This window comes from Falco punctatus, assembly GCF_963210335.1.
Source record: "Falco punctatus genome assembly, chromosome: 1".
NCBI lineage: Eukaryota > Metazoa > Chordata > Aves > Falconiformes > Falconidae > Falco > Falco punctatus.
In genome coordinates this window covers 67,574,822-67,594,516 of record NC_137580.1, presented here as the reverse complement: position 1 = coordinate 67,594,516, position 19,695 = coordinate 67,574,822, and the positions used below count along the sequence as shown (strand labels likewise).

The following is a 19,695-nucleotide window of genomic DNA, read 5'->3' as shown; positions in this document are numbered from 1 at the left end:
AAAAAAAAAAGAAAGAGGAAATAGCTTGTATGCAGAAATACCTATAACACATCTTGCAAGAAAAGACTCTGAAAAGCGCTTGCCTGCTGGCTATAGCTCATACGAGGGCGTGGGGGGCTGGGACTTCACCCTGGATTCTCACACCATTCCTCTTTTACAACCAAAGAAGGTGACTGGTTTCTGCTTTTTCTTAGCTATTTTTCCTACGGCTAGGTTTTTAGCCTGAATAGTTAGGATAGGAATTTGGTGCAGCACTTCATCCTGCTCATTGCCACAGCACCACAAACATGCACAAGAGAAGAGGGACAGCCCAGGTGAAAGCTGATGGAAGAGCAGTGCAGGGAGCCCTTGCTGTGCCCACTCTGACAATGTAGCCAGTTTATATGCCCAGCCTGCTGAGCCCTACTTTATGCTTCCACAGAAATGTCTAGTCCTGGCCAGTGGTACCAGCTCCTCCCCTGGAGCTATGTAGAAAGATTTCTGCAGACCATGAGAGATGCAACATGAGGCAGAGGAAGGGAGTAGGGAGGATGCACTCTCGTCCCTAACACATCCATGTAGGACAAAGTGTAATCTAGCCCTTTGCTTCATACCTAGCTGCCCTCAGCTGCAATGCAGCCAAAACAAGCCCAGTCTTTATGTGCTTTTTGGCTCTCACAGTTGTGTTATATACCTGTTCCTCAAAATTGCTGCCTAAAATAGACACACAAAGGGTATCTGCATCTAGGAGCACTCACTTAACGGAGTTACCTTGCTTGCAGGCTGAATGGACTTCAGAAGGACCCTTTTAAAACTGTATCCTGTAAAAAATAGTGCAATTTAATCCTGTTAAAACCTCAGTTTAAGCAAGCAAGGGAACATGATGAGGTATGTCCATTTTCCACCCAATTTCAAAACTGGAAAGTTTTGCTGTTTGCAAAAAGAGACCTGAATGCAGCAAGCCCTATTCTTTGCGTATTCTTGGTTGCGAGATCTGCTTGCTGCCTGAAAGCACTCAGCATCTCTCAGGGTAAGGACCTCAGGACCACATTCAGGGTAAATAAGGGTGGCTGAGGCTGCATCGGAGGGAGGCCTCACCTGACGAACACGAGTGGCAGCCGTGCCTGTGTTGTAATGCGGCTGCGTGATGGGTCAAGGGACGCAGCACATTCTTCTCCCTGCCACAGGCATTCCCGCAGAGGCAGGGAGGCTCGGGGGCTGCCAGCTGCTCAGCCCTTTGCTACTGGAAGAATGCAGCTGAATGTGAAAACTTGTCACCAGGCTGAAGCCATGATACACCTGTCCCTCCTGTCAGTCTCTTGCAGCAAAGTCTCACAGGGACTTAAAAACTCAAGCCATAAAAGTGGGATTTAACTAGCCTTATTCTAGAATGCAATATGTAACATCCACGCTCCATATGTCCCATGATGGGAATGTCCATTTAAACCATGCTATGTAAACAAGACAACAGCTGTGGAATGGCATGAGCCATCCCACAGCAATTCAGAGAAGAGTTAGGCAAAACTTTAGAGGAACATTCCTTTTTGTTAAATACCTATGCCCAGGGAAATGGGAAGAATGTGTGATGGGGATCAGTGTCACCTCCTTTTTTATTAAGTGGCAGAGCTCTGAGAAACCCGTTAGAAGGAGGAAGGTGGCTCGTCAAGCAAAGAGAACAAGGGAAACTATTTCCCTTTTTCATGTTGTATTGCATCTACGCTGGAAAGATAACACATTGGAAAGCTCCTAGCACTCACCTTTTATAGGTCAGCAGTGTGAGAGCCCCGGAGGAATGTACTCTGGTAAATGTATGGAAACAGCTGGCTGCAGCTGAATCAGTTGTTTCCTCCCTGGAGATAAATGTTTGTCTGCCTATTTTCCCCCATTTTCTTAAAATCTAAATTAGACTACCATAATACAGAGAAATTTCTTGATATACCTAGTGAAAGCAAGTATAACAAATGCAATAACAAGCTCTGCTCAAAGCATTGCTTTTTCTATTTGTTGGCTGAAGCGAGGTGAAAAGTATTGTGATTTTCTGTTTGTTCCTTCAGTGGGCTTTTCTTTCACATTAAATTAAATATATTAATCTCAGGTTAAACAAAATGGTTTATGTAACTGTAAATCAATCATCTTGGCTGTTTCCCCTCCACACACTTTCCTTTATTAAACTTGGATAAATTGAAAGTAAGTATCTCCAAACTGCAGGTCAAGATGCCTGACCACTCTTGAAAAACCAGCCCAGTGGTTTGATTAATTTGACTTTAACCTGAAAATAATTAATTCTACCAAACTTTCATTATTGGTTAATAAAACTTCTAGCATTACAACTTTCTTCTGTTCTAGTTACAATACATGTACTGACTTTTGTAACAGACACTAAGATTTAATATCCTCCTAGGCAAATATTGATCAAGACAAGAGTTCAATATTAACCTGTCAAATCAATAAACCCAAACATTCACATTTGCAGTAGTTAATCTCCTTATACTTATTTAAAAAAAAAAAAAAAAAAAAGCGAAGATTACCAAAGAAGTTAAAGTTGCTGAAGCTCAGTAACATATTTATTTATCACATCGTTTACAAAATTAGTAACAAGTGTTTACTTGGAACATGGAAATGAAAAGTTAAGACCATCATAAATCTTACCTACTTTGACCTAACCCGAAACTAGGAATCATCACCACACACACACTTTTCACTTGGATATTTAAAAGCCATGTTTGACTAAGGCAGCTTGTGATTGTAGTGGCTAAGTGCAGGCCTGCAGGGTCAAAAGTGAGAATTACATGCACCCTCTTCTCTGCTAAACACCCTGGCTAAACTCACTTGCTTTGAGACACTGGTAGCTGTGGGGAGAAAAAAACCTTTTAGGGAGGGGAGGATAGATTTTATTAAAGCAATTTCTTCAAAGCTCTGGGTAGGAAGCCAAAATCTGCATTTGCGAAGGTTTTCAGCAAGGAAATCAGTACAAGGTGTCCATTCTAAAGAGCTTTCCATCTGTGGTTATGGAGCAGTAAGACTTCCTAGCAATGATTCCAAGTTCCCCTAAAATCCATTATTTATGATGGCCTTGTGATAAAAAGTTAGCATCCTGCTGGAGTTACAGGGAAGTGGGCATACACCTCATCAAGCTTTCAGAGAGGATTTTGGAAAGAATTTCCCACTTACTGCATTAATAACTGTGTTTGAAAGAGGTACAACGCAGAAGCTGAGTGGAGCAGGAATGGTCTTCTTTCTCCTCTGCAAAGCACATCCTTGAATACAATATTTAAGGTCTCTGGACCCTTTTGGTTTATTTCTAGAACAGAAGCAACATCCTGGCTGTGGATTATCTGTGAGCTGGAAGTGCAAATCGCCATGCAAATGAGTACACCGAGGACCCTTAATAGAAAAGCAACAAAGACTCGTCAGGAAAAGAGAGGGCTAGCAGGCAAGGAGAAAAGGTTCCTGTGGGTCAGCTGTGGGGTTAGCAGAGGGTATTCAAGGCTTGGAGCTGAACCATCAACAACCTCTCCATTCTCACAATGGGGCATTGTTCAAGCACCTCAGTGATGTCCTCTATCAATAATGGTGTTTTCTCTTTGAGTACCCTGCCCTAGAAACCGTATGGATTAGACATCAAGTCCCACATACTTTAGCAAGGGGGAAAGAGAGAAAGCGTAGAAATGCTAGGCTTGCTCTTGCATTCCTTCACCGTTGAGGGCAAAGGAATAACACAAAGCATGCAGGAAAATATTCTTAATAAGGTGTGTAATCCGGTCATGAAAAGGGGAGGGAAAATACAACTGTAACACTACCAGTCTGATCCTAGCTTTCAATGTTGGGATCATGTTTGTATTCTCTGCCGTTCATGTTAATGCAGCTGAAGTGGAAGAGGTTTGCAGAGCACCATTTATTTCAGTTGTCAGTTGTAATCACGATCACCATTACTTGTACTGCGGCTGTGCCCCTGTGTAACAGGATAGGGGTCCCCCATTCTCCTAGACCTTGCTAAAGTATAAAAGGCATCCATTCTGTCCCAAACAGCTTACCATCCAACCGACAGACAACAAGTCTGAGCAACATAAAAGCAAGTAATGAGGCAAAGCAGGTGCTAAAGGGAAGTTTATAGCATTCCTGGCTTATAACGGATAGCTTTATACCCAACCAAAGGTGTCCAAACAATTTGGAGGTGTTGATCTTATTGTAAAACAAATAATCAAATTATAACAGCTCTGCTCAGGTATGGTTCAGATTGTCCCCTGAGCATGCTGCTCTCAGAGTATGGGGTAAGTCAGTGAGCCCATGCTTAGATTGCGCTAGGACTTCACTTTTCTCACACAACACTAATCCAAGCCAGTTACAAAGAGCTGCAGAGGAGGCAGGGGAAGATGAAATCGGTTGTGGAGGACAGAGGAGGGTGTCCATAGAGGGAATACCAGCTACAGCTGGAAACACAGCAGTGGGTATAACTTGAGGTACCATCACACAGCATCCCTGTTTTCCAGCAGGCAAACCTAGTGCTGATAGCTCAGAGGCCACCAGTACCATACGTGAAAGCAGCTGCAGGAACCAAAGGTTTGCCTGGTGGTTAGCATGTAACGAATGACTCTCAAAGGCAGAAAAGAAGATGCATCCACGAGCAAATTCAGAAATGAGGCAATTGAGGAAAAGCAACATTATGAGCCACACAAGCTAAGTAGGTGAATAGACAGTGGGCTTGTCCACAGGGGAAATTTAGTACTGACTAAGCTAAGGTGTGAATTTATACAGCCCTAGCTACTCTGCACTAGCTTCCTGTGTGGATAGCTGTAATCTGTACTAAGAATGCTTTTGTGAGCACAATGACACATTTACTATGGGAGTTAATGTAGAGCAGCTAATGTGCTGCAAATTCACACCCCAGCAAACACCATCCTGCCTGCCCCTGCTGATTACACAGGAGCACTTTTTCAGCAAGGGGCACTTAAGCCAACTACAGTCAGGGAAAGCATTTCCAAATGCTGATGCTGCATTGGGGCAGGGCTGCCTGTGCAATCTTGCAGACAGAAATTGTTAGCAAGGACTGAACAGGGGTGCTTGTGAAACAAACATGTCTGGACTTTTTTATAAGGTTGGGAGGGTATCTTCAAGAAAAAGCATTTTTTTCTGAGGTGTCCCAAAACTATTTTATATGATTAACCATGTCTTTGAATATATGCATGCTAATATGCTTTATGTTTCCTATAGATATGATTCCCTTTCACCAGATAGAAAAGTTCATTTACCTCTTTGCTGGAAATTGTGAAACTGAAATACAAGTGAAATGATGTACCTGAGATCAGGTACATCAGGAAAGGGACTCCTAATCTCCTAATACTAAATCCTGCTCTTAGGGAGTCTGGCTGTCATAAGCCACAATTTTTTGTCTCTGTAAAGGACAGAAAGACCTGAGACTTTGGTCCAGTTATGAATCCGGATCCAGATTTTGTAGCTGAGGCACTGCAGTATATGATGAACCTAGTAAAAACCGTGCTTGCTGGAATGCATCAAAAATAACACTTTAAAGAAAGAGGCTTTTAACAAATCCCAGTCACTTCTGAAAAAATGTTCACTTTAATCCTGCTGACATTGCTGAGACCCTTAATCCTGGAATTGTCTCACTTACTTGAGTACACGTGGGGGAGAACAATCTGGTTCTATAGAAACAAACATACTCTTTTTGTAAGTGATAGGTTAAGCATGCAAGTCTGTCATTACCATAATGACAAGAGTGATGCTTTATGAAGAATACTAATGGATCCGTACTCATTCCATCACGGAGGGCATGTCACTTATTATTGAAAGCTGCTGATGTGAATAATACAGAAAGGTTTCTCAACATTTCCTGTTTTGCTGAATAGTATGTCACATTGTCACATCACACTGTTATATGATCTGGTAATGAAACACCATAATGCACTTGTGCATGGAAACAGACTTAAGGATATGGAGAGTACATTAGCCCTCAATTATCTAGCCTTGGATGGCCTAAATCTCAACCTTCTGGATGCTTTCATGTCTTGCATAAATGCAAAAAGTAGCATTCAGAACTGACAGCCAGCACTGACTGCAGGAACATAGCAGCATCTTCTGTGAAGGCAGACAAAAAATTGTGCTGTTGTACATGGAAATATTGGGAACTTACCAACAGACATCCCACCTGCTCTTAAATATCTGATTTTACTCTTAATGTTTTACAAATAAACAAGCTTCCATAAACACTCAGCTATGTTGTGTTATGCTGCAGTTTATATATAGAAGCTGCAGTGTGCCACTTTGCACAGATGAAGCTGTTTTGTAAGTGGATGCTCCAACGGGAAACATCTGTCCCTTATTTATGGGCATGGTTTAAGCCACTAGAGCACTGATTCTTTACTTTTTCCTCTCCCCTCTCTCCTAGTGGCCTATTCTACAGTTTGCTAACTATTTACAGTCTATTCTAAAAGTCTTTCTCTTATTTTCAGGCCTGAAATTAACCATGATACAACTTGATATGCTGATGTTTCTGATGCTTAGCATCTGAGGAGATGTCTGCTGATTCCCTTCGAGCCCCAAAAAGAGGGGGATGGAGTCAGAACTCCAAGGCAGACAGTTCACTCAGGCAGGGAATGGCTCTGTGTTACCATATCCCATCTACAATGCTATCGTTACATGGTTGAGTTGCAGTTTCCACTGTAAGCCTCATTTTCTGGGGTTTGTAGCTCATCTGTAACTGGCCATCACGGTTTTCAGCCCAGCAATAAATATTATTCTAAGACTTTGTTCGAAAATTGGCTTAGCTTGCTTATTCCCCCCCCCCCCCCTTTAAGAGCTGAAGTCTAAAAATAGATTTTTAGATGTGGGCTGTGAAAATCTTGACAGATCACAGTGCCCTCACCAAAATATCATGGGTACTTCGACACACACTCCCAGCCAGCAAAGCAGCACAGACTGAAACTTTGAACTTGAATTAAGGTTAATTGACTATCTTTCTGCATCCTGTGTGCCATGCTGTTCTATTCCTGGCCTTCCAACCCTGATTAGAAACACTGTCTATATTTAGCTTTCAAACACTAACCCCATTTGGTCTGCATGTTGGACTTGATTTCATATATTCTGCATTTAGTTTAGTTTTGCTCAATTTCAAAGGCAGAAAAGGGTGCTGCTAAAAGCTGTGTACACCTCCAAGAAATATAAAATAAATTCCACACTTAGACAGTAGTTCAGAGCATTATGATCATCTACGGTTGTGAGTTTCACTCTTGGTCTGCTAGCTAACTACATTTGTTTGCCCATCTGTGTCTCCACTGGCCAGAAGTGGACACTCACTCTCATGGGAAGGATTGCAGAGGAGGTACTGTCTGTCATAGTTACTGGGGCTGAAGGAAGAACAGTGCTCATTCTCTTATGGAAGAAAGTCTTCAACTTCCAGGATCCCTACAGCTTTGTGAAACCTGGGTACAAAATACACAAGCCATATTTTTGGACATCTTTTGTCTCTGCTCTGGCTCTGGGACCCTCTCTTTTTCCTGAAGGTCTCGGACAACATGTCTTCAGATGGATTTCTCCAAATGCTTAATCCACTGCTGAACATTTGTAGCATAGAAGGGTCAACTCATTCCCTCCTGAGCTCGCCTGAGCTCCTCTGCATCCACAGAATTTCTCTTTCAGATAATGTGGCTGTGGCAAACTCTCTACCATACTATTGAAAAAAAGACTTGCATCCCTTCCTTGATTTAATTCTGTGCCATGGTCTGACTGTTGAATTACAAGTCTTTCAGAGCTAGGACCTGCTTTACGTTTCCTTGCAAAATGCTGTGAACACTGGTGATGAAGTCAGGCAAATGGCAGTGTGCGATAAATTAATAATCTTGTCAGTTGCCTTTGGAAGCCAAAATTCAAGTGGAATTCCACTATAGGATTGTAACCTGTTAAACTACAGTTCAAAGCTGGTTAAGATAGCAGGGAACCTAGTAAAACTGTGAGTGCTATAATATTCTAATATGTCACTAATAGGGAGTTTGTGCAATTATATTCCTCCTCTTTACATTTTCTCAATTTAGTAATATAGTACACAATTCCCAACATGTATAGCAAAGCCATCCAAAAAAGTTTGCTGCCCCTCAAATCCTCTCTGTCCTTTTGCCAAAAGCTGCTGCCCTGATGGCAGAGACAGCACAGCAGGCAACACGTCAGCTCCACTGACGCCACAGTGCACAACCCAACATATCAACTTAAAGCACCACTGATTTTAGTTTATGTTAAAATACCGAGCAGTGCACTGCTGCTGAGGAGCAGGTACATCTCCTGCTCCATCGCTTCTGCTACAGGGGCACTAACCTTAAAAAAGGGCAGGACAGCCAGCTGGTGCAGCTAGGAATCAGCTGCCACTGCCAAATCTGACAGGGATCACAAACCAGAACCCTCCATTTCACCTACATTATTCACTCACACTGTATTAACTCATTCCTATCAGCTTTTACTGCTTTGGCTAACACATGTGGGTATTGTATTGCCTACGGCTTAGCCAAACTTGCTTCAGACTGCAACTGAGAGAATTCAGAGAAAAGCAACACAATGAGTTTGCCACTGACTTGTCCAGCAATGACATACCCAAGAACTGGGCACAATTGCTCCAGGATCCTGCAGAGAGAAGTACTGCTGACTCCCCACTTCACATGCATAAGTAAATCACATTACCTTAAGTAAACTCAAATGCACAGTAGAAAACTGAAACTTTCCCCCAAGTCTCCCTTTTGCCTGTTCACTTTCTGAACTCTTTAAGTTTTATTTCTTTTTGGAATGCCACTGTTAATGTAAAGGAAATTAAATATCAACATTTCTTTCAGCACTTTTTAATCATGTGCTTTGTGGCCAGAACTTATGCTGTTAGTAAATGCATGTTAAATCTTGAGAAGATTACAGTGCAGCCCTGGGACTTCAAGAAACTTCAGGGAAATAACCAGTCATTGTCCCACTATTGTGTTACAGCTACCACAGTGTTATGAAACAGAAAATTAATACTGATCAATGTGTTTCTCTGACTTACTCTCAATACAAGAATAAGCTAAGAAATTGAAACCTAAATTAATTTTGATATGAATTAAATTTATTCCATCCAAATTCACGTCTAAAGATAGTAAAAGTCATCTCTTAGAAAGAAATTAAGTAAAACACAGTATCTCTAAACCTATCTCTTTCCTAGCTTCACAAAGCAAACGTAGAACTGCCCTAAGTAAGCCCAACGCCCTGAAAAAAAGAAATAGGTAACTCCTTCTAACAGATCTACAATTTAAATGTATTTTGCTTTTGCTTAAATATAAAACTGTGCACACAATAACCTTCTTTAAGGGGAAATTGTGGTCCTAGAGGGAATATGAATAGAAATGCCTCAAAGAGAGCAACTGCCTATACCAGAAAATGAACCAATAACCTACTAATAACATGTCCTTGAACCCAACAGTGACCAATACTCTGAATACTTTTTCTCCAGATGCATTTTATTCAGGCACCTTTTGGTATTTTCAGTCTTTGGAGCGAGGCTCTCCAATAAGCTGTAGCCAACTGTGAATTTAAAATACTGCCTGAGCCCAACACGACTGCTGTCTTGACATGAGTTTGTGCCTTGATAGTTCACCCTGCTGTTTGCACTCTCTTCATTATGAGCCAAGCCAGCTTCCTCTTATTCTCCCATAGCCTCTGGAACGATGAGTTTGTGCCCCTCCCAAACACCAGTTAACAACCTAACAAAGTGGGGGACCACCACAGACTTATGAAGCCAGCAAAACCTGTCACCCAGCAGAATGCCTTCCCTTCCTTTTACACTGCTGTCTTATGGGCATATGCACCGAAGTCACATTAGCAGAAATGTTTTACGCTGGGATCTGCACTCCTGCAAAGATTGTTGCTTGTTTTCTGCGTGTGGAGGGGCAAGAGTGGTTGGGAACCTGAAACATGCAGCACAATATCTGAACTGAAATAAATAGTGACAAAACCAGGTTTGCTACTGATAAGTAAATGTAAAGCAGTAGAAAACCAAAAATGCAAATGGTGAAGTAAATTCAGATTTGATATTTTGCGGATACAAAAGACACCCAAATGGAATCTTAATCAGAGGCTAGAAGAAAGGTAAAAAGCAACTAAGAAAAGAAGTTGTACACGGGTCTGGAAGACTACTTTATTTGAAGGCAATATCTTACGTGGGTTTCTTGTTAAACTCACCTATCCTTACAGCACAAAGTTATTATTTTTTCACATGCATTACTGTAAAAACATTTAGTGCAAATAACATTGCTTTCCCACGTACATCTACTTTTTAAGCATTTTGCACCTGAGATGCAATTTCTATCAGTACTGAAATTAATTCCTCACATCTTACTAATGAATTTTTTTTCTAGCTGTTAGTGGTTATGTCAGTGCTAAAGCCTCATGGAGTATAATGTACAAGTATGCACTATTCTGGTGCTAAACTCCATTATCATGGGACTTATTATAGGTTTCTTTGTATACCTGCTTGTTCTCATTAGTTATGACTTCAGTGTCAGCACCAAACACCAAACATTTGACTCTCAACCTTTCCATCCCAGTATCCCTTTAATATAAACTTCCCATCCAGCAATAAAGGAAAAGCCACATAATCCCCCCCCAACACTTAATACCAATGCCTCTACATGATACTCATCAAAAAGCAAATAGTCCACCACTGTTTTAAATCTGGTGGAAGGCAGAGTTTACTTTTGTATTTCAGGATATAATCGACAAAACCTAGCACCATTTAACAAAATGGTAAAACTCGTCATGGCACCTGGGAAACTAATATTGGTACATTCCCAACACTGACCCACAAGAAGAGTCCCAAAACAGAGGAGCTCAAGGCCAGCTGGTTAGTTTTACTGAGGTTTAGTTCCTGGAAATGTAGCACACGTCACCTCCACAGCTGGGGACTGAGGCAGTGAACTGCAGCTGCCCCCTGGGAGACCTGCAGAGTCTGGCAAAAAATACAGATTTCCCACATGTCAGTCTGAGACCTCAGTGAAGTCTGGGCAAACAGTGCTTAAAATCCTCACCCATGCCAGAGTGCCCCATTTGAGGAGTACTGCTCTTAAAGTGTCAGAAACATCTGCACTAAAAGCCACGTGTGGGTTTGCTAGGTGAATTCAGTGCTCCTGTCTTCCATAAAAGAAGGAGAGCAGCTCCCAGCTGTAACACATAAGTCTAAATATCCTCTAAAAGCATATTTTTCTTTCCACTGCAACCGAGATACACTGCCTTCCCACTTCTCTGTGCAGGGCCAAAATACATGTTACTGAGTCATTATGAATAGTTTTGCCTGTTCTGCAGGATAAAGAATCCAAGAAGATCCAAAGATGGTGGAAGATACTTACTTTCAAGAAAAAGGTTATAAACAATATGTATGCTATCTGTGACACCTTATTTCCTCGTGCGCAGCTGAATCCTTCCTCATGAGAAAATTTAGAGGGGACTTCACTACCATTTTTGTGGTGAAGCCACAATAAATCCAACAGGATATTCCACTCAAGGCAGAGATCCAGGGGGGAATGGTATAAATTGCCAGCAAAAGCAGAACTATTTCAGGGTGGTCTACTTCGAACTGACTTCTCTGCTTGTTGATTATGTTGTTGACAGTTGGCCAAGATTTTTTTCAGAAGTACCTAAAGTTAGCTCAAAAGGCCATACTTGGGAATGTGAATAAATGGCCCAAATCACATACATTCTGTGCTCCCGCAGCTCAGCCACTGGTTTAATCGTGAAGGAAGCGTGCTGCTTATTCATCTTCCTAAACATTTCAAAAATCTCGACCTTTGATTTTCAACCAACTGTGATGCAGTCTGTCTAATCAACAGCTCTTAACCTATTCCACCAAGAAAAGAAGTGAAACTGTACATGTGAGACTGTAAAAGGCATAAAAAATGAAGAGCGAGATGAAGCTAGTTTCCTCAGAATGGCCAATCCAAGAGCAATCTGCCAACATTCCCACTTTTTAGATGCCAGCCTGCCAAGATAAGAGAGCCTTTTTCAACCCTTCCTAAAAAAAATCCTAGCATGGAGGATATTAGCTTTGCTCTGTGGTATCGTGTTGTTGAGGGACCTTGCCAGGAAGCAAGTGCATAGAATTAGATAGCGAAGGAGAAACCGAGGGATCTGAAACACAAGCGGTGGGATCACAGTGGGGTAGCACTGAAGAAGCTGGCACAGACCCAGCAAGCTGTTTGTGGTAGTAGAGAGAATTACTACAAACGCTCATCCTCATTCCATGAGAGCAGTTGATAGCTGTTAACTACATGCAGACTGTAAAAGGAGAATGAGAACTGGCCACCTTCAGCCAGAAGCATCAATAAAATGCATTAGGGCTCCTACTTACAAAGGATCAGAAACCTATACAAATAAACTATTTCTGCAACAAGACACAGTGCCAGCAGCAACAGTCTGAGCTACTAGTCTGCTCTGACAGCAATGAGAAATGGCAGCTACTCAGAAGACATCACCTTAAAATAATAACAGCAAGAAGTGCCCCAAATCTGCATATGGAGCTCACTGGCTTTTTTAGGAACAGAAATACTTTGGCCATAGATAGATTAGTTTCTGGGTTTGGCTTTTGAATCATTGAAGGAATCAGGCAGTGATTTAAGAGGAGTGCATCACCCAAAGTCCATACACGGCCTGGCTGTGTTAGCAGAGCTTACTGCTCTTATCTCGCTTGATTTTAGAGAGTCTAATCATCAACACAGAAGGGTACATGCCAAAAACCCAAGGATCTGATTCCACAGTTCTCTTGTTTGCATAAGCCTGCAGTAACTCACTTGGGTGAGTGGTCAGTAGAAAACTGATAGGAGACAAGGATCTGACCCCCATCTGGAGAGTCTCAAGGCAATTAAAGGACAGAGAAGCAGGGTTTCCATTAATGTTAAAAGCATTTGTAAGACCAGATTCCCCCTTTTCCTGTGAAAATATGTTTCGATACATCTGTGTATTAAAAATAGAGAAGAGATCCTCTATAAATTCATACACACTGAGCTGAACTTTGCAGTGGGGTGCAGCTAAAGTAAACAGTGGAGAATGGAAGAACCAGGAAGAATGAATTTGACCAGAGCCTCCAGTTAAATGTTCTAATTCCTTCCTTCCTCTTACATTTTATTTCATTCCTTCGATCAGTATGTGTATTTTTCTTCTGCAAATTAATCACTGGGAAAGATGTACTTTTTAGAAAGGTCGAAGTAGTGCTGGCATTCTTCTACCAGGCAAAGGAAACATGTCCAAACTCAGCTCCTAAAAGTTCCTGATTGCTCTGATGAGCACTGAAAACACACATTAAAGGTTTTTTTATTTCCCCGTCCTAACTTTGAAATTAATTTCATACTAAAAACTTCATATAACAGCAAGCTTATCTGCAAGAAGAGAAGTGTTGGCGTCAGCCACTATCTTTAGTTTCTTTCTCACCCTCTGATTGTAGACTGGGGAATCAAGATTCTTGACCAACTGAGTATGTCTCTCATTTTGATACTCCTAGGAGCACTGTTAATCCGCCTTCCAAAGGAAGGCACACATTTAAGCTTACCTTTTATAAGAATTCACTTTGAAATGCTTACAAGCAGCCAAGGGACTTTTCAGGCTTGACACTTGCAGATCAAATAGCCTATGATTCGTTTGGTGAGACTGTTCTGAATGTTGTCCTGTCATTTATGGATCAAGTCTAAACATTTCATCATAACCTCTCACGTGCAAAGCTCCCGCCACTTCCTCCTTCAAATCCCTCCTTAAATGTGTTTCCTTTGAAAGGCTTCCAATGTTCCTCTGCTCACCAATAACATCTGCTCTCACTTCATGGTAAAGTAGTATCAGCGACTTCTGCCTAAAGTAGACTTTGTGCTGCCTGTAGCAGGGTCTAGTCTTATATTTGTTTGCAAAGCATACACATATCTTAAGATCATGCCCCTCCTTCCCCCCAAAAAACAATGAGAATCTGATATAACCCAGGGTAAAGTTTTGATGGCAGACCCTCCAGCTGAGTCCTGCCAGTGGAACAGCTGAAAACAGCACAATCTTCCAACCAGTTTCTTAGAGAAAGAAAAAAAAAAAAAAAAGAAATATTTCTATTGCACATAGAAATACTTGGAAGACTCATAAGTACACTTCTCACACAAGGAATATTTGCAAGCCATATAGAATAGAAATAGTAAAATTTAAACTATTTCTCATTATGCTCCCTGTTCTACAAGACATACTTTTCCTGGAAGCTTAGGGCTTATCAGCGTAGGCTTTCTGATCACGAACAAGTTTTTCAGGTTACCCAATTAAATTTAAACAGTTACTTTATCCTTTCAGTGTATATTTATCTCCCTGTCTTCTCCCTGCAAAGCCCCACAGAATTACAGTTGGCTTATTGGCAAAGCTGAGCTGGAATTGTGCCGTAACACCTGATTACCACTGACCCACACAAAAATATCAAATGTATCATGCAATGCATGTGTCCCCTTTAGCACATCAATTTCCATCTTCCTTGGGACCTCAGACTCCCAGTCTCCACATCCCACTACTACCTCTCATGTTGCTGGTTTTGCCAGGGACCAATGCCTTGCTTCCCATTGCTGCAGCCACCAGACAGTAGCTGCCATGCCTGCCTTCAGCAGAGGCAAGAAGTGGGATCTGATTGTAAAAGTAGCAGCAGCAGCAATGGAAACTGTGTGAAGGCAGTGGCTGAGAAGCATATTTTCCCTAAAATGGCACCTTAAAGAATATACATTTGCTTTAGATGCACAATATAGTGTATCCATTAAGCGGGGTGGGGCGCATAAATGCGCAGAGTTGAGTCTGACTGGGACTTGAGCTACTTATTTAAACACTATTCTGGAATTTCAATTCTATGCGTTTAGATACCCATATACATAGCCTCTTTTTCTGCAAGGCTGAGAACTGCATTCACTAAATATGGAAATAGGGTATCTAAAAATAAACACACAAGTATGAAGACATTAGGCTTTTTCTATAAAATGGGGGCAAGAGAACTGCCGCAACTTATATGTCCAAAATACTTCTAAAACAGTATCCCTTCTCCCACCCACCCCTCAAAGAGCCCTGAACAAAACTAAACAAAACAGAAAAGCTTTTACAAAAATTCCCAGAGTTGAGCCAGCATGTCAAGAAAGGCACAGAGAAAAGATCACTAGTGATAAGTGGGCTCCCTGTGGATGAATAGCCATTTATGTGCCAATGGACAATACAAATTTGACATTGTTTTACCGATTTTCACATTCTTCATTTTATGGCAGCAATCATCATAGGCCAGCAGAAGACAATACTATCTAATAGCAAATGAACAATGCAAGCACTCACAGCATCCCCAGTCACTGGGAAATGTGATAAAAACTACACAGCAGCTGGAGCTTTGCTACGGCGACAAGTAAATATAAACACATAAATGGACTTTTCAGTTAATCTTCATATTTTGGAAGTCCTTCAACACAGCTCCAGCAAAAGCTTTTTCCAACACCTCAGTTTCAAACTGGAATCACCATTAAACCTATCGGATTTCTGCCCAGACATAGAAAATCCCCTTACTTGAATTCCCAGGCATATTTCTAATTTCTCTGTTTAATTACATCCCTGAATTTTAATTTCATTTTATCCTGTAAATTGGGGTGGTTGTTTTTCAATATATGTTTAGGTCATATTATCAAGCAGGCTAAACCCTTCCACACACAGCACCACAGATCTTTTTGTTACCTGAATTCCAGCAGCCAACGTTCTAGATTAGAGAAGTAAACTCCTGGATTAGCAATTAGTATCGAACCCAAAGGCAATGCTTTTTCTTAAACGCTAAAGTAGCCCTCCGGAATTACTGCAAACCGTGAGTTAAGTTTCACTCCACACAACAGCCTTGCACGTTTCTGCCTGAAATTTCCAACCTGAATGCCTAAAAAAAAAAAAAAAAAAAAAAAACTACACAAAACAAAACAACCCAAACCCACCACAAACAAAAAACAAAACTGATCCCCCCCGTGCTATAGCCCATCAGCCTGGTTTGGAGCGTTTCTCCCTTGTCCCTCGATGCAGCCGGTGCATCCCCTGGGCAGCAGCACCTCCCCGCGGCCCCCGCCGTTTCCCACCGCCTCGCTGCGTTCCCCGCGCTGGTGGGGGAGCAGCGCTGCGCTGTTAACCCCGGTTGAAGTGAGGGCTGCTCCCTGATTTACCGCAGGATCTGGCAACGTGAGGGTCGTAACGCATCCCACCGGCCGCTGAAAAAGGCAGGGTGGGCTTTGCCGAGTGGCCCCGGCCGAGGGTCTTTCGTGGGAAGAGCTTCTGCAAGGCTTGCATCAGATGGCAGGTCTAATTTTGTGCTCATTTACACCAGTGTAACGCTACTGAAGTCCTGACTTTTATCAGCTTAAGTGAAAAAGTTGTTTACTTGCTTTCTAAGCAGTTCATAACAAATCTATCATTTGCTTTATCTGCTTCCATACTTTCTGTAGCAAGGCTCGAGAGATGTATAGGATTTCAGGATGCTAAATGCAGCAGAGATTAGAGATGCTGTTACCGTTTCAACTCTAATCTGTAGCTAGCAGACTGGAGCTGTGTTCGTCAGCACATGCAGAACAAAGTACAGTGTTTCCAGCACTCACAGGATGGGCATAATCCTCGGAGCTGCTGGACACCCACTACCGTCCCTTTGGTCACTGCCACTGCTAGGCACAGCATAAGAAGTCCACAGTTGAGAGACTGTTGCTATTCAGGGCAGCTTAAGCAGCTGCTTAGCTTCTCTTGAAGTCAAGATTAAATGTCAGGCACATATTTGGGGAGTTGCCTGAATCAAGTCAAGCCCATTATTTGGGAAGGAACTTGCCTATTGAGTTAATTCCTAATCCTGGTCATTATATCCATGCTTGCATTACCCCACGACTGTTTGAAACTTCAGTATCATTTCCTCTAAAGCCTGCTGAAGAACAGTAAAACAGACCAAGTGTTCCATCTCCAACATTAAAAAAAAAGTGAAGAAGTAACATTGAACTTGCACAGGAGTGTGCTCTCACACAGTTTTCTGTCCTCTGCACCAATAAATCAGAGTAGTTCTTTTGTTTCATATGAATTTTGATCTTTGCTCTGCTGTAATTTATCTGGCAAGGGAAACATCATTCAGCAGTAACGAAACCAGCATTATTTATTTATTGAGCCCTCTCTGTGTGATTGACATTTACAATACCCAGAGAGAGACACAGGCCCTGTCTCAAGGGTTTTGTAGCCTGGAAAAAACAACTTCAGAGTCATTGGCCAGACAATCAGAGCAAACTATGTTAATCTCTAACAATTCACCATTTACATTTAAATGTTGCTTTTTTTGCCTGATTAATATTAAAGATTTAGCAGATGAGCAGCATTGGGGGGGTGGGGGTGGGGGTGGAATATAGAGTGTTTGCACCGCAAAGTACAAAAAACAGAGAAAATGCTATATAGGTTCATGGCACCCAGAAAGACTAAGTACATTTCAAGAACCAGGGGATCAAAATCTTCATGACAACTGGATGCTGGGTGTCCTTGATAGGTAGAATTAAAAGAAAAATCCTGAAAATAACTACACATCTCTTCAGTTTGAAGTAAGAATTAGAAATATGTTAAGCATTAATGTGATATTGAAGCCCAGGACTCTCCTCTTCATCCTCTCCGCCTCTCTCCCCACCAAAACTCCTCTTGCAACCTGTATTGTTTACTCCAGGTAGGAAAATCCCATCTAAAACTAAACATACTCTCTTTTTTCCCTCGAAGGCCAAAGAAGGTACTACAGCACAAAGGGAGCAGGATTATCTCTGGGATATCTATCTGCAGAGATTGCAGAGCAATCAGTTTTCTCTGAGTTATTGTGCAGCCTGTCAAACTAGGCAAGCAAAAGCCCCTGTGTACTATTAGTAACCAGTATCACTGGTGATGATGCTTCAGGTCAAATATTATTTCAAATAAGGGACATCATACTGATCTTCTTGTTATTTGATTGCCAGTAATGCTGTCATATTGTACACTGCTTCTGACATGCTGTACACTAATGGAGAAAATACAACATTTCAAAAAATTCTGAAAATAAATTTTCAACTTTAAAAAATAAATTATTTTTTAAAAAAATTAGTATTATTCCCTGCCATTTGTTGAATATCAGTGATTTTTCTAATTGAAATCCTTAAGAACTAATGACTTCAGCACATTAAATGTGTATCCTAGGGATCGATTAATGTCCAAAGCTAGCAGAATGCTTCTTGGTTACAGCTTCTGCAGCTGGGAAATGTGAATGCCTGTGGCTATTCTCAGGGGAGCGATTTATTTATGGTCCCCTCCATGCTTGACCAGGTCTCTTCATGAATGTGTTTACTTGGGGAACAGTAAAATAAAATCTTTGAGCACAGGCTTCTCAGCTGCTCCCAGGTCTCCAAGGAGATGGGAAAAGGGGTCCCTCATTTCTCTGCTTTCTCCACCCTGCACGTACATAAACATTTTGGTCCTGTGACACAACCCCAGTCTATAAAAAGTGAACACTGTGCAACAAGACCAACAGAAGTTGTCACAGCTATAGCAAGTTAACAGCATGAAATTTTGAACAGGAAAGCTAAGTTTAACCCCAATTGCCCTGTTCAAGTCCAGCCTAGAGCTGGAAAGAAAAAAACACTGTTGCATGGCAAGTGCTCCCAGTTTCGGAGACCTCAGATCACATTGGGTTAATTTATGTCCTATAAACATAATCCCCACTCTTAGGGACAAGCAAACTAGGGGAATGGGGCCTGTCCAGTCGATTTTTCTGGCAGTATTTTGCCCTTGGAAACTACACAGGAACACATTCAGACACATGCTTAACACCCTTAATCTGGAAAGCACTTAAACACATGATTAACTTCGGGCACATGTTTGTGAAGCAAAAGACTTGTTTAAGTACTAAAAGGAATACAAGACAATGCTGGTTTTGATCTTCTGGCCAAAATGAAAATAAATGAACAGATCTTTTGGGTCAGCCTGATATGAAAACAAAAGGCTTTTTGATATCAAGGAGAAAAAGGAGGTAGATGGGAGCTGAACTTAGTATCAATCATTTAGTTGCATTTCAGTTGCTACTAGTCATTTCATCACCTTTCCTCATTTTGCATCCTACAGCAGTCAAAAATGCTAAAGAAAGTACTTCTGAAACTGAAAATATTCAGCCACATTTCCAAATGGTGTCAGGCCAGAGCTGCTTTTTCCGCAGGTAGTAAATATTTTGTCAGCCAATGTTCATCTATTTCTAGAACCAATCCCAAACTGGGATCTCAGTTACAATTGAAGCAGTTAGGTAGACATCAAAGGGGAAGAAAAAAACAGATGCCTCTCGTTATGTGTCACAGCACTATCCAAACTAGCCAGCTGCACCGAGGCTTTTACCACCCCATACCAGGTTAACTTCAATAAGTAGTTCCTGCACCTTGCCCAGGCACAGCCACCAATCCCCCACAAGGTTTCAAAAGTTCATCTGCTGTCCGTGCTGTTTCTTCATCCTTTTCAGGCCAGTCCACCCTGGTTCCTTGTCTCTGCTGCTTCCAAATTTTTTTCTTCTCCAGCTCCTCTCCCATCCAGCCTCTCCTCATCCAGGCCCCCTGGCTCTCCCAGGGCCCCTCCTTATCTCTCCTACATCCAAAGTGCTCACTGTCCTCTGCTTCTTTCAGGTCTCTCTCCACGAATTCTCCATGAATGCTATTATTTGGCTTGTGC

At 41.7% G+C, this 19,695-nt stretch overlaps 1 protein-coding gene across 1 annotated transcript in view; it reads right to left on the bottom strand.

Annotated features, from left to right (window-relative positions):
• Window positions 1-19,695, bottom strand: part of COL25A1 (collagen type XXV alpha 1 chain) — a 365,971-nt gene that overhangs the window by 338,357 nt on the left and 7,919 nt on the right. Inside the window, exon 3 of the mRNA XM_080374081.1 lies at window positions 1-19,695. This exon is cut by the window's left edge and continues 18,073 nt beyond it. The gene's annotated coding sequence lies outside the window, so the exon portion shown is untranslated.